Source organism: Acinonyx jubatus, chromosome A2, assembly GCF_027475565.1.
Source record: "Acinonyx jubatus isolate Ajub_Pintada_27869175 chromosome A2, VMU_Ajub_asm_v1.0, whole genome shotgun sequence".
Taxonomy (NCBI): Eukaryota; Metazoa; Chordata; class Mammalia; order Carnivora; family Felidae; genus Acinonyx; species Acinonyx jubatus.
The window spans coordinates 132,220,912-132,235,202 of NC_069383.1; the positions used below are offsets into that span (position 1 = coordinate 132,220,912).

Here is a 14,291-nt window from a genome sequence, read left to right on the forward strand (position 1 = left end):
TTAATTCTATTTTGATGTAGTAACAATGACACACAGACACTGAATTTTAAAATATAATGCCAGAGCGCCTGGGTGGCTGACTCTTGATTTCGCCTCTGGTCATGAGCCCATGGTTCATGAGTTCAAGTGCTGCATCACGCTCTGCGCTGACAGTGTGGAGCCTGCTTGGGATTCTCTCTCTCCCTCTCTGTCTCTACCCCTCCTCTGCTCACGTTCTCTCTGTCTCTCTCTCTCTCTCAAAATAATAAATAAACATTTTTAAAAAATAAGATATGATGCCATTAAAATCCCTCAAAAAAATAGAAATATTGTAAAAAGTATGTACGAAAGCCTATGCTGATAAGCACACAATGCTGGTGAAGGAAATCAAAGAGGATCTGAATCAATAGAAAGACGTAGTGTGTTCTGGATCGGAAGACTCAACAGTCAAGTTGTTATTTCTTTCCCCAATTTTATTTATTTTTTTAATTTTTTTAACATTTGTATTTATTTTTGAGAGACAGAGCATGAGCAGGGGAGGGGCAGAGAGATGAAGACACAGAATCTGAAGCAGGCTCCAGGCTCCAAGTTGTCAGCACAGAGCCCAAAGTGGGGCTCGAACCCAAGAACCGTGAGATCATGACCGGAGCCAAAGTCAGACGCTCAACTGAGTGAGCCACCCAGGAGCTCCCCTTCCGCCAATTTTATACAGGTTTCATGCAATTTCTATAAAAATCTCAGAACATTGTTTGTAGGTATAGGCAAGGTTATTCTAAAATTTATATGGAAAGGTACAGGAACTAAAAGTGTCCAAAATAATTTTGAAAAAGAAGAGGTGGGAGCAATCAGTCTACTCATTTTCAGAACATGTTATGTATCTACAGTAATCAAGACTGTGTGCTATTGGCAGAGGGATAGACACATAGATCAGTGGCACCAAACATAGAACCCAGAAATAGATCCATACAAACACACCCCTCTGATTTTGACAAAGGTCTACAAATAATTCAATGGAGGGGATCTGGGTAGCTCCGTTGGTTAAGCTTCCAACTCTTGGTTTTGGCTCAGGTCACAATCTCATGGTTCGTGGGTTTCAAGACCCACATCAGGCTCCATGCTGGCAGTACAGAGCCTGCTTGGGATACTCTTTGTGTGGCTCTCTCTCCACCCCTACCCTGTTCAAGCTCTTTCTCTCACACACAAAATAAATAACCATTTAAAAGAGAATAATAATTTGATGGAGAAAAGAGAGGCTTTTCAACAAATGGTGCTGAAGGAAGTGGACATTCATAGGCAAAAACCCTGAACTTCCAAATAAACCTCACACCTTATACAAAAACAAGTGCAAGATGGACCACAGAATTAAATGTAGAAACATAAAACAATTAAAAAAAAAACATAGTAGAACATATTTGGGATCTGGGAATAGACAAAGAGCATCCTTAGACTTGACATCAAAAAGTATGTTCCGTAAAAGAAGAAAAATTATAAGTTGGATTTCATCCAAATTAAAAACTTGTGCTCAGCAAAATATCTTGCAAGGGGATGAAAAGATAAGCATAGACTGAGAAAAACACGTATCCAACAAAGGACTAGTATCTAGACTACAAAAGAATTCTCAAGCTCGCCTGTAAAAAAAGGTAGGGCAACTAGAAAATGAGCAAAAGCCATAAGAAGATATTTCCCTGAAGAGGATATACTGATGGCAAGTAAACACATAACAGATTCAACATCATCAGCCATTAGGGAAATGCAAATTGAAACCACAATAAGATATCACTCCACACCTATCAGAATGGCTAAAATAAAAAATAGAGACCACACCAAATGCTGGAGATGATGTAAACAAACTGGATCACTCTTGCACTTCTGGAGAGAAAACAAAATGGTACCATCGTTCTGGAAAGCAAGGTGGCAGCTTCCCAAAAGGTCACATAGTGAATCATCCCATTGACACAACGTTCTCGAAATGAAAAAGTCATAGAAATGAATACCAGGTTATGGTTGCCTGGGGTTCAAAAGAGGGTGACCATGGGCGATGAGTGGAGTCTGTCTATAGAAAGAAAACATGAGAGATTCTCGTGTTGATGAAAATGTTCTGTATCTAGATCATACTGGTGTCCGTGTTGTGGTTGTGATATTGACTGTAGTTTACAAGATACTACCATTGCGGTAAACCAGGTAAAGGGCACACTGGATCTCTCTGTATAATTTCTTACGACCAAATGGAAAGCTAAAATTATCCCCCAAAGCCAAAATGTTTTAAATGTATGTTATTTCTTTGGGGGCTTCTGGGTGATTCCATGGACTTTTATTTTCATGCATAATTAAGGGCTACTTCCTAGTAACCCAGAAAGTGAATTATTCAGAGTTTTCAAAAACCTGATATTCATTCATTAGAACTAGAAGATGACTCTGGCTTTCGTTTCTGAGTTCTGCTTAGAAATCTTTCTGCTGAAGGTGTCAGAGAACTCTGAAGCCCTTAGTGTGTGTATAGCCCCCAGCTGAGCACTGGAATCCCTAACGGTACTAACGAAATAACGGGTTAGAATACATTGTGGTGTGTTACGTTACTTGACGGTAATTTTCAAATTCTCCTCATGGTGTGTCTTTTTTAATCTTAAATTGCTCTTGGTTAAAGCTCCCAGTGACTGAGTTTGTGGACTTGTTTGCCGAACTTGACAATGTGTAGAAATTCCTATTTGTGTGAGTGGTATGTCCAGCGTATGACTTCCCATGCGTTCACCTTGCACGTACCTTTCGTGACGTGGTTCAAAATGAGTCGTCCTCCTGGCAATTGCTAAAGCCGGTGTATGCATAATTCCAGCATAATTTTCTTCGACACTGACCCTTCATTTTATCAGTGACCTTTCTTTCCCCTGGGAAGTGGGCGAGCGTGGATGGGTGGACTGAGAGGACTTTCGCTCCACTAACTGCCCGTGGCCAGAGAAGTCTGGAGGCCTTGCTCTTAGGCTCTCTGGTCTAACTAACTACTCATGTTCCTGGCCAAGTTTAATAGCAAAAAGTTCAGATTGGAGTTGCCAGCAAAACGCAGATAATGTGATACTTGAATGAAACAAGACAGAGAGACAGTGAACACCACGTGCGTGAGTGGCAGTCACGGCTGTTGTTGTGAACAGCAATGATTCTGACTTGCGGTGGTGCCCAGGTGAAGGCTCTTCCTCGTTCCGTCCGAGGATGCGCTGTTAAAAGTCCATTTTATTTCCCACAGAACAAAGTGAGCTTTGTACATTTGCTGGTGCCGTTTGTGGCAGAGGACTTTCTCGGATTGCTCTGGAATGATGAAGAGGGTGTCTCTCGTCCAAGAACTGAAATGATACCTTCAGGTGAGTCTGGAGTCCAAATCCTCAAAGGAGGGATTTAGGAGGGATTTCGCATTTGGGAGGATCAGATTTAAACCAAACAATCCCTTAAGAAGAAATTCCATTCAAGTTTTTTCTTTAAAACAGGAAATTAAACGGAGTCATTAGAAGGCAAACTCAAGAGAGTGGTATAGCACCATGTCTCCCTACTGTTAGTTGCATGAATTTCATTTTGGGTCATCTGCAAATTGAAGACTCTATTTAAATTTGATCCTGGTAACCGCAGCTCCTTTAAGGTGCAACGATCAGAATTCTAGGCACAATGTGCCATTTTAGGATCATATAATATACCTGAAGTACAACTCCTTGCATAATTATCAAGATTTAAGTCTCCTAGAGTATTATTTTAAGTATTTCATTAAATTCACGGGCCGATTTCCAAAAGTCTTGTAGCAGTAGAGAGGGCCAGATTATAGAAAGAGAATTCCTTCAAGACCCTGGTAGAGTTAACATACTTTATTAAAATGACTTGAGGCAAGCCAGAAGGCTGAACCGGTGAGGCCGGCATCGGTTGGCACACTTTCCAGATGTTTTTATTTTTAAGTTTCATTAAGTATCAGCAGGCTAGCCAGTGCTATGTAAATGCAGCAAGATCGAAACCCCACCCAGAAAATAACTCTTTCAGTTGTTTTCAACAAAGCCTTCTCTCCACAACTGAATGGCACATTGTTCTTCATGCACACAAGAAGGACTTCCTACACATCCTCTTAAATTCTTACCAGGGCAGAATGTTGGTGCAAACTCCTCGTGCAGCATTGAACGGTGAATGCTTAACATTCATCTGATTTTACTGGCCAATTTTCTTCTTTGAGCAAAAAAGAGAAATTGGGGGGAAGACTATTAAACTCAGTCAAGGTCTTCGCTTGTCTTGTTCACTGAGATGTTCTCCACCAGATCAGAGAGGTAGAGAAGGCACGGGAGTGGGACCCTGCCTGCCATATTTAAGGAGGAACAAGGCAGGCAGTGACAAGGTATGAAGTCAACATCCCTGGGACCCCAGATCCCCGAATGGAAATCAGGGGCTGTTGGCAAGAGTATAGGAAAGCAGATGCTGGGGAGGGAGCCAACAATGTGTACTGCACATTGGGTTTTCCCACAGTGAATGATAGAAAGAAAAGAAAACAAAGTACGCTTTTGAAACCAGGGATACTCACACATGTGTAACACACACACACACACACACGCACGCACACACACGCTCACACACAGAGGGAGAAAGAGAAATTTTACATCCCACATAACTTTGTAGCCATGAAAAAGTGAACAAAGTACAGAAACAAAAGAATCGAAATAACGGAAGTACTTTGATCAAAACTAATTTTTTTTTTCACGTTAGGGTCACTTTGAGGAGTTCAGACTCCTCAGGAGTACATCTTCCTGGTTCCATCTGTCCAATGTTTCAGGAAACAGTCTGTTTTGGCAGTTAACCGTGTCTACAGTTCTTACGTAAAATATGTTAAACATCTGTCCCTGATCAACTTAAATATCACTGCCTTTATTGTGTCTAATGCTGGCCCATCAAAATATAACTTACAAGAGAGGATTTTTTTCCCCAGCGCATCTAAAGAACTGCTCCTTTGCAACATGGTCATATTCTCAGGACTAAACGGGTAATTTCGGTATAACAGTTTCAGTGTAGGAGTTTCTTTGTAGACAGGTATTATTAATTTGGGGACCACATGGGATGAATTTGACCCAATCCCTTTTTAAATACATGTGCATCCCTGTTTGCAGCTCATAGCTTAGAGGTATCTCTTTTTGTTAGTGAGGGCAACACCAAACCCATCATCCATCAAAGAATGAACTTCCATCGGTACTAACTTGCTGACCAATGTGGACTTTCTACCCAGCCATGATTCTCATATTCCTAAGGCAGCCCCTTAGGAAAGGTACTGTCTCCACACAACACCATGAATATTGTTTTTTTTTTTTGAGACTCTGCCATGAGCCAGGTACTGAGTGGACCTCTTCACATACAACGGTCTTGCTTTACCCCTTTTGGCTGTGTGATCTTGAGTAATGAACTCAATAGCTCTGAGCCTCAGTTTCCTCATCTGTAAAATGGGGAGAACTTCATAGGGTTGTTGTGAGTATTAAGTGAGTTGCTGTATGTAAAGTGCTTAGAATAGTACCTGGCGCATCATAAGCACTAAAGGGTGTAGCCTAGTAATAATCTAGTTTAATAATCCTCATAGCAGAGTTATAAAATAGTACCATTATGTTTCCCACCTTACTGATCAAAGGGAAGAGAAGATAAATGACAATAGCAATGATCATGAATACTACAAATAGCTGGGCTAAGCAAGTGATACACATTATCACTAATGTTTACCACACCCTTATTCCCCTTGGGAAGCCAAGAGGTTAAGGTCACATGACTGGATTGATAGAACCAGGATTCAGATACAAGTCTTCCGATAGAAATATCTGTGCTCTCTCTGTTACACCGTGCTACGTCTCTCCTTCGGGAGTTTGGTCCACATGGCAGGAATCTATTCTAAATCCAAGTCCTCGTCAATTGGCCAGTGGGTTTTGAATAAATACCCTCTTTTCTTCCATTAACCAAAGGAGTAAGTTTGGCATCTTAAGATTGTGATTTAGGGGCGCTTGGGTGGCGCAGTCGGTTAAGCGTCCGACTTCAGCCAGGTCACGATCTCGCGGTCCGTGAGTTCGAGCCCCGCGTCAGGCCCTGGGCTGATGGCTCAGAGCCTGGAGCCTGTTTCCGATTCTGTGTCTCCCTGTCTCTCTGCCCCTCCCCCGTTCATGCGCTGTCTCTCTCTGTCCCCCAAAAAATAATTAAACGTTGAAAAAAAAATGAAAAAAAAATTTTTTTTAAAAAAAGATCGTGATTTTAAAAAAAAATTGTTTTAATTGTATCCTTTTTCTCCAATGCTGTGCTTGATTCTGTTTCTTCCTTTGGCTAAAAAGTTACTGTGATTTTTTCAAGTGGACTTTAAAAGTGCTTCTTGATATTAAAGCCTATCTCAGGAAATGACTTGGCGGTGGGGGACGGGTGGTGCCCTAACATGGATGGAGCACAAGCAGTCGCTACGTGCCAGAGCCAATATTTTCTTACTTAAGCAACAAGTTTCAAAGCAAGAGAATATTGATGTGAGCATGCGTTAGAACCATTTTTCTCACTGTGCGGTTCAGGGATGACCCTACGTTGGACCATATGGACTGGTGCTTAGAAAGGAGCAGATTACTATGCTGAACTGGCTGAGTCCAGAGATTGGGGGCTCGTACCCCCCAAGTTCACCTTGTGATCCGTGTGCACAATACAGGTTGGACTGGTGCTTCACGCATGTGACTTCCCGTCATCCCCAACATCTTTAGCACAGGCACCCAGAACCGGAATGGAGATCTTTACACACCATCAGACAGCAAGGAAAGCTCTTATCAACAGTCAAGGAAAGGTTGAGAGCAGAGAGGGTGGGAAATTACGGCGAGGAGAGACCAGGTCATGCTCTAGTCCCGTGAGGCTTCTCTTATGTGAGTGATCTAAGCCTGTGAACTCAGTGGCCCAGGAAATCCGGGATGCAGGGTTTCTCCTCCCCGTTTCACCCCACCTGCTTGGCCGCAAGAGGGAGAGGCTGCAGCAGAGGATCAAGGCTGGGCCTCTTTCAGCCTGCCTGATGCTGTTAATGCACATTGACAGCTCTTTAAATTACAGGTGGTGTTTGTATATCCTGTTTCCCGTTTGAACCAAGCTCCACAATGAGATGATGGGGACAACAGGGGAGATAGAAATAATGCCAGTGGCCCAATAGTTGAGGACTTACGATGAACTCTCTCTGGCTAAGCACTTTGTGTGTCTATTTTTTTTTTTTAATTTTTATTTTGAGAGAGAGGGAGAGAACAAGGGAGGAGGGGCAGAGAGAGGGAGAGAGAGACTCCCAAGCAGACTCCGTGATGTCAGCACAGAGCTGACACAGGGCTCGAACCCACGAACCATGAGATCATGACCTGAGCTGAAATCAAGAGTCGGGCACTCAACCAGCTGGACTACCCAGGTGCCCTTGCAGCCTCTCATTTTATCCTCACAACCTAAGAAGTACGTCCTCTTTTATCCCCATTTTGTAGATGAGTAAACAGAGGCACACAGAGGCTGAGTAATTTGCCCAAAGCATTCAGGTAACGGGACAGAAGCCCAATGCAGTATTGTTCGTTTCTCTGCTCAGCTTCAGAGGTGTGGCCTCAGTTAAGTCACAAGATAGTATAGTGTTTGTCCGCTGATCAATTCACTTAGATACACATAGGTAGAAAACAACGTATGTATGTTTTTTCTCACATACCTTTGGTGTTTGAATATGGGATAGATGGGTCTAAGCTGAAACTGACCACCAGCCAAGTGTCTGAAGACCAGACAGATTGGAATCTGGTGAACGCTGACCACATTTCAGTATATTTATAGGGATTCTAAACTTATACTCCTAAGATTGGGATATGCCCAGCAAAGCCCCAGCCAGCTAGGTCTGTGTTAGTAAAGGTAGCTGATGCTTTCTGGATAATCACCATGTCCCAAGTCCTGGGTGGGAACATCCTATGTATTTTTTTTCGTTTCACCATCAACACAATCACACAGTAGTGACTTCTGTGATTCCATTCTCCTGATGAGGCAAATGAGACAGAGGGTGAATCCTTCAGAGTGAGGTCTGTGTGACCCCAGAGCTGAGCTGCTGTATTGGTCAGGGTTCTCCAGAGAAATAGAACAAATAAGATTATATAGACACATATATAGAGGAGACTTATTATAGGGGTTGGCTCACACAATTATGGAAGCTGAGAACTTCCACAACTGCCATCTACAAGCTGGAGACCCAGGAAAGCCAGAGGAGTAATTCAGTCGAATTCAAAGGTTCAAGAACCAGAGACACTAATGGTAGAAGTTCCTGTCTCAGTCCCAAGACCTGAGAACTAGGAACGCCTCTGTCGAAGGGCAGCAGATTAATGTCCCAGCTCCCATAAAAAGAGAGCAAATCCACCCTCCTTCTGATTTTTTTGTTCCATTCAGGCCCTCGGCGGATTTGATATTGCTCACCCACATTGGTGAGGGCAATCTTCTTTACTCCATCTACGGATTTAAATGCTGATCTCTTCCTGAGACACCCACACAGACACATCCAGGAGTAATGTTGGACCAGCTCTCTGGGCATCCCTTAGCCCACTCAATTTCACACATAAAGGTAACCATCACTGAGGTGCCTGGGTGGCTCAGTCAGTTAAGCATCTGACTTCAGCTCAGGTCATGATTTCACAGTCTGTGAGTTCGAGCCCTGTATCGGGCTCTGTCTGTGCTGATAACCTGGATAGCCTGGAGCCTGCTTCAGATTCTATGTCTCCCTCTCTGTCTGTCCCTCCCCCACTCAAGCTCTGTCTCTCTCTGTCTCTCAAAAATAAATAAATGTTAAAAAAAAATTTTTTTAAAAGGAACCATCACCTACCTTTCCAGCATGAACTATGTGGGGTGGACGCCAGTAGGAAGAAGCAAGAGATGAGAATTCTAGTTTTAACTTTGCCGTTTGCACACTTGGCAATTCCGTGACAGTCCCTTGTCCCCTATGGGCTTCATTCTCTCGCATTCATTAAAATGCAGATATTGCCTCCATTATCTTATAGACCACCCATCATTGTTTCAAACACCTGGAACTTACCATGATAGAAGCCAAATGTCTACTTTTTTTTTTCTGAGAAACACAATTCTATAGGCATTCTGTTGTCATAGTTGCCACGTGTGAACAGTTTTAAGGAACAAAGTTGTAGCAGTTTTACAGAAATGCATTAGATGGGTGACTTTCAGTTTTGTCTTGTGGAATAAAATTCCCACATTCCATCAAGAGATCTTCTCCCCACTCCTGGGGTGAAAACTGTTAACCTAAATAACATTTATAATTTTTTCTTTGCTTCTGATGCTAAAATCTGACCAGCCTATGGCCATAGTTCGCAGCGAAAGAACAAAGGGAGGGAGTACCTTCAATAATTGGCACGCCATGTTCCATTTACCTGTTGCTTCCTAATACAAGCAAAACCTTGGCTGGTAAGGACACCCAACAGATAGAGAAAGCATTGTCGGATGTTTAAAATATGCTGAGGAACAAGTGCCCTAGTGATACTTAATAAGGCATATCATTAAATAAAACAGGTAATTAGCCATGATAATGGAAATATAAATAGGACCTAATTAGCAGAACTTTTCATGACTCTCTCTTGGTGTGGGCCACAAACATTTGGTATATTGTTATCGCACCCACGTGCATAATTTCTTCGTTGATTTTGGACCAACTGGGCAGTAGTCAAGATGTGCAAAACAGTCGAGGGCAGTCACGATGCTGAGGCTTTTGTGTTCGTACCGTTGCCAGTGTGCCAAAGATAACATAAGTATGTCTTGGAATGTTCCATGTTATCAAATCAAGCTTCTTGTAAGAATTACCTTCATCTGATGTCTGTGTTCCAACACTTTCTGTATTGAGAAACCATTTAGAAACAGCATTTCACCCCATGTCTTCCATTACTGGAGGATGGAGGAGAAGCTTAGCTCCTCAGTCAACTGCAATCTGTCTTCCACGTCCATCGGTCTACCAGATCTGCCTAGGATAGAGTTCCCAATGGCCACACCATGTTGCCGAGGCCAAGGGATACATTTCCCCCCTTATCCTGCTTCCTCTCTTTAGTCCTCTTTACTCTGTTTACCACCGTCTCTTTAAAAACACACTCTCGGGGCACCTGGGTGGCTCGGTCGGTTGAGCGTCCAACTTCGGCCCAGGTCATGATCTTTCGGCTCATGAATTTGATCCCCATACTGGGCTCACTGCTGTCAGTGCAGAGCCTGCTTTGGATCCTCTGTTCCATTCTCTGTGCCCCTCCCCAATCTGCACTCTCTCACAAATAAATAAACATTAGAAAACACACACACACACACACACACACACACACACACACACACACACACTGTTTGGTGATGCCTGTCTCTCTTGGTCTTCTCCCTATCTTGGTGGTTATATTTTCCCCATTTACATTGCTGGCTCTCACTCTTCTGCCCACTTTTAAGCAGGACTTCATTGGTAATATTCCCCTCTTTTGCCTCCGTGAATCCTCACTATGAAATCCATGCCCACAGCAATTAAAATTAAACTGTTGCTTCCTTTACATTCTTATGGGCAATGCCTTAGCTCCACCTCTTGTCACTTCTCCTCCGGATGATTTTCAGTATCCCCCGCCAATTTTTCTCCTTGTTCCCGATGTGACATCTCTCCCTCTCCAATCCAGTCTGTACCACTATTTCCAAGTCATACATTTGATCCTGTTGTTCTATGTTCTCTGTCCTTTGGATTTCTTTTCACAAAGTCATCTTGAGTACGAGGCGGTCAGGGCAGTTTGTGACTCCCCGGGCTGAGGTGATAGAAGTGATGGCTCCTATCACAAACAGGCTTCCCAAGGGACGGCTGTACAAAGACCAGACTCAGGGGTGGGTGACTCCCCCAGGATCTTCCAGGAACAGGGGTTTTGTCATCTGAAATATGGTTACCAGAATGCATTCTGATCATTAACAAACTGTTGTCTTACCAAGTTGCATTCTGGTTTAAGTATGGTATATGAACAAACCCCTAAGGAGGGAGTCTCTGTAACCACCTGACTCAAGGATACCAGGAAAGTCGCTGCCTATATTTTCATTTCCCTGCTAGCCTGCCATAGTGGCTGCTTAATAAGATTAAATTAGGTTGCTAGTGACATAAAACCCAAGGAAATAGATACCTTGATGGAAGTTTTATTCTCTCTTACATAAGCAAAGTCCAAAGGTAAGCTGCTCAGGTCTGCAGGGGTGCTCCCTAATCTTTCAGCTTCCTGTTCCATTAGCCTCAATACGCTACTTTAACCTCATGTGCCAACCTGACTGCTTGAGCCCCAGCCTTCAAATCTGTGTTCAGTCAATAGGAATTGGCATAAAAGATCACACTTCTTTCCATTAAGGACACTTCTTGGAAGCTGCACAGACCAGTCCCTTTGTATACCGTTGGCCAAAATTCAATGGCCTGGTCACCATAGCTGCAAGAGAGGCTGGGAAATGTCATCTTTCTTTTGGGTGGTCATGGTCTCAGCTAAAGAATGGGTGTTCCATTATTAAGGCAGAAGGGGCAAATTCAGCTATGGGAAAACTATCAACCTTTGTTGCAGCACCTGCAAATCCTTTTGTTGGAGATGCATACCTTTAGTCTGAAAGATTTTCAGTGACCGCCAACTCTCTTTATTAGGTACCCTCATGATTCTTCAATAGGCATTGATTCATCACTTCCCTTCCAGTGTGCCATCAACATAAAGGAGGGAGGTTAACACCACCGGAACAGAGGGGTCCTAAAACCAGAAGGAATGAGCTATCACATACACATGGTCCACTTAATAATTTCAGGGGTGGGGGCGAACAATAAAACAGAAGTTAGAACCAGTTGTGGTCTCCTGTGTGAACTCGGAGTCAGTTTTCCTCCTATGAGATGGGAATAACTGGGCTGTTGTGATGAGGAAAGAATTAGCATGTTTTAAAGCCACATGTACCCTGCCCTGTTGGGTTAATAGACATTAATCACTGCTTCTATGACCAACTACAAATATTAGGCGGAATAAAAGCTGCTGGAAAGAAACCAGATTCAAAATGCAGGTCTGGAGGAGCACCTGGGTGGCTCAGTCAGTTAAGTGTCCGACTTCAGCTCAGGTCATGGTCTCACGGTTTGTGAGTTTGAGCCCCACATCGGGGTCTGTGGTGACAGCTCGGAGCCTGGAGCCTGCTTCGGATTCCATGTCTCCCTCTGTCTCTGCCCCTCCCCTGCTCATGCTCTGCCTCTCTCTCTCAAAAATAAATAAATGTTAAAAACAAAAACAGAAACAAAGCATAGGTCTGATGTTGTCTCTTAGCCCAGTGGATGGCAGTTTGCTTGTTGTGAGCTTCAAGAAGGCAGAGAGCAAGACCTATTTTGGTCACCATCGGACCCTTGGTGCCCAGCACAGCGCTTGGCACATGACAGGAACTCTGGAAACATTTCTTGAATTCCATGAATAAGTGACCCAAAAGAATAAGATAAACTGTACAGAAAATGGTTAAGGACAACATAGTGGAGACTGCATGCGAGTTCCAAATCAAATTAAGGGGAAAGTAGTGTAGGGAACACAGAGGAATTGTTGAAAGCGGGCGAAAGAGAAGGAAGAGTCGACTAGCACATTTGACACTGACAAATACTTGGCGGAACAATGAGTCCTTTTTCCACAACCTTGGGAGTTTGACCCTTTTTTTGTTTCTGAATTTGGGGTTTTTAAGTTCTTATTTGCTCCTTTATAAATTTGGATGGGCTAAACATGTAAACTGGAGTTGGTCTAATTAATCGGGCAAACAAATACAAGCAGAGAAACCTGTCGCATTAAATGATATCCATGAAGAAGTCTTAGTTCCAGGAGCTTACTGGCACCTTCCTCTGGTCCAGATTATTTTTCCCCTTGGGGTTCCTGGCTGGCTCAGTCAGTAGAGCATATGACTCTTGATCCCAGGGTTGTGAGGTTGAGCCCCACTTCGGGCTTGAAAAAAAAATTGATTAATACAATAAAACCAAATTGTTTTTCCCTTGAATTAAACAAATCTAAATGTTTGTACAATTCTTGAGAAAATATGGTGACCACATGAATAAAGTCAGTAAGCGCTTTCTTTTTATGGGTTGCGGCACTGTGTTAATGAGATATTTATGGTGTTGCTACGATCATTCCAGATTCGTCACAGGACATTTAACATCCACCTGGACATTGAATCCTGTAACCACTGGAATATATAAATATTTCTCATCAGCATTACAAATAGCTCATACAGGACGAATACCATATAACTCTTTTCTTCTTCTTTTTAAGAAAGTTGTATGTATTTGTCACCAGATGTACTTTTTCTCTCACATGCACTTTGTCCCACCTTTTTATTTGCTTGCTGTGCCTTAGTAATCTGACAACAAAGACTGAATCTCGATTCATGATTCAAGTATACAAGGAATAAAACTCAATTTTACTACACTCTGTCTTAATTACTATTTCAAATCCTTTTTCAGCAAAGATAGGAGAAACTTACTCCCCACCAATTTAGGATCTGTCTTCCTTTCCCAAGGTTGCTGCTAAGCTCTAAGGTTGAGAATCATACTGTGCCAAAGCTATGAAAGGAAGTGTGCCCTCCATGACTGTCTGGGCATCTCTGGGAGGAATGGTCCAGTCAGCGCAGGGCAATCCCCTTTAGAGGGGTATAAGTGTGAGGTGTCCACAATACACACCTTTAGCAGCCAGGAGTCCAGATGATCAGCCAAGTAGAAGAATCTGTGCTGAGCACATCAAGTCTAGTAGGCTAACCATCTGTCAGCTCACTGCTGCATTAGCCCCATTCCTACCATGAAGCCTTTTCAGATCCAACAGTTGCTTTATTGTGCCTGGGGACACACATTGGGGTGCATGGGAATTCTTATCCTGGAGTAGGGTAAACTAATGAGGCCACTAAGACCCTGTTAGCTGAGACCACCTATGGTCATCTCTTGTCTAGAATCCTGCTGCCACATCAGAATTCTTCCTGGCAAAGTTTGGAATCCTTGATCCTTGATCCCGAAACCCTATCTGGGGACAGCGACACCCCCTCTTCAAGTCTTAGGCTAGAGACTTACGGGTCATGCCGAACAAAGGAATAAACTTGTATCTTAGCTCTCATGGCAAGCCTTTGACCCTCCTTACCCAGGCCAGGGATTCTTTTCTAATCCCAGGGGCAAAAAAAAACCCCACAAAAAACAAACAAACAGACTTGCTCTGACTGAATAGATTTTTCTCCCCAATCTATTGACCACATCATGAGTCCTCTCTCTCCTTTATTGTCTTGATCAATGTTGTCTAATAGAAATGGAATGTGGGCCATAAATGGTGAGCCAT

At 43.0% G+C, this 14,291-nt stretch overlaps 1 long non-coding RNA gene across 3 annotated transcripts in view; it reads left to right on the plus strand.

Moving 5' to 3' along the window:
- LOC113593592 (uncharacterized) overlaps window positions 1-14,291 on the plus strand; it is a 138,074-nt gene that overhangs the window by 5,587 nt on the left and 118,196 nt on the right. For all 3 annotated transcript variants that reach the window (XR_008297059.1, XR_008297060.1, XR_003413874.2), the window contains exon 2: window positions 3,212-3,326. This is a non-coding gene — a long non-coding RNA (uncharacterized LOC113593592). The remainder of the gene's footprint in view (window positions 1-3,211; window positions 3,327-14,291) is intronic.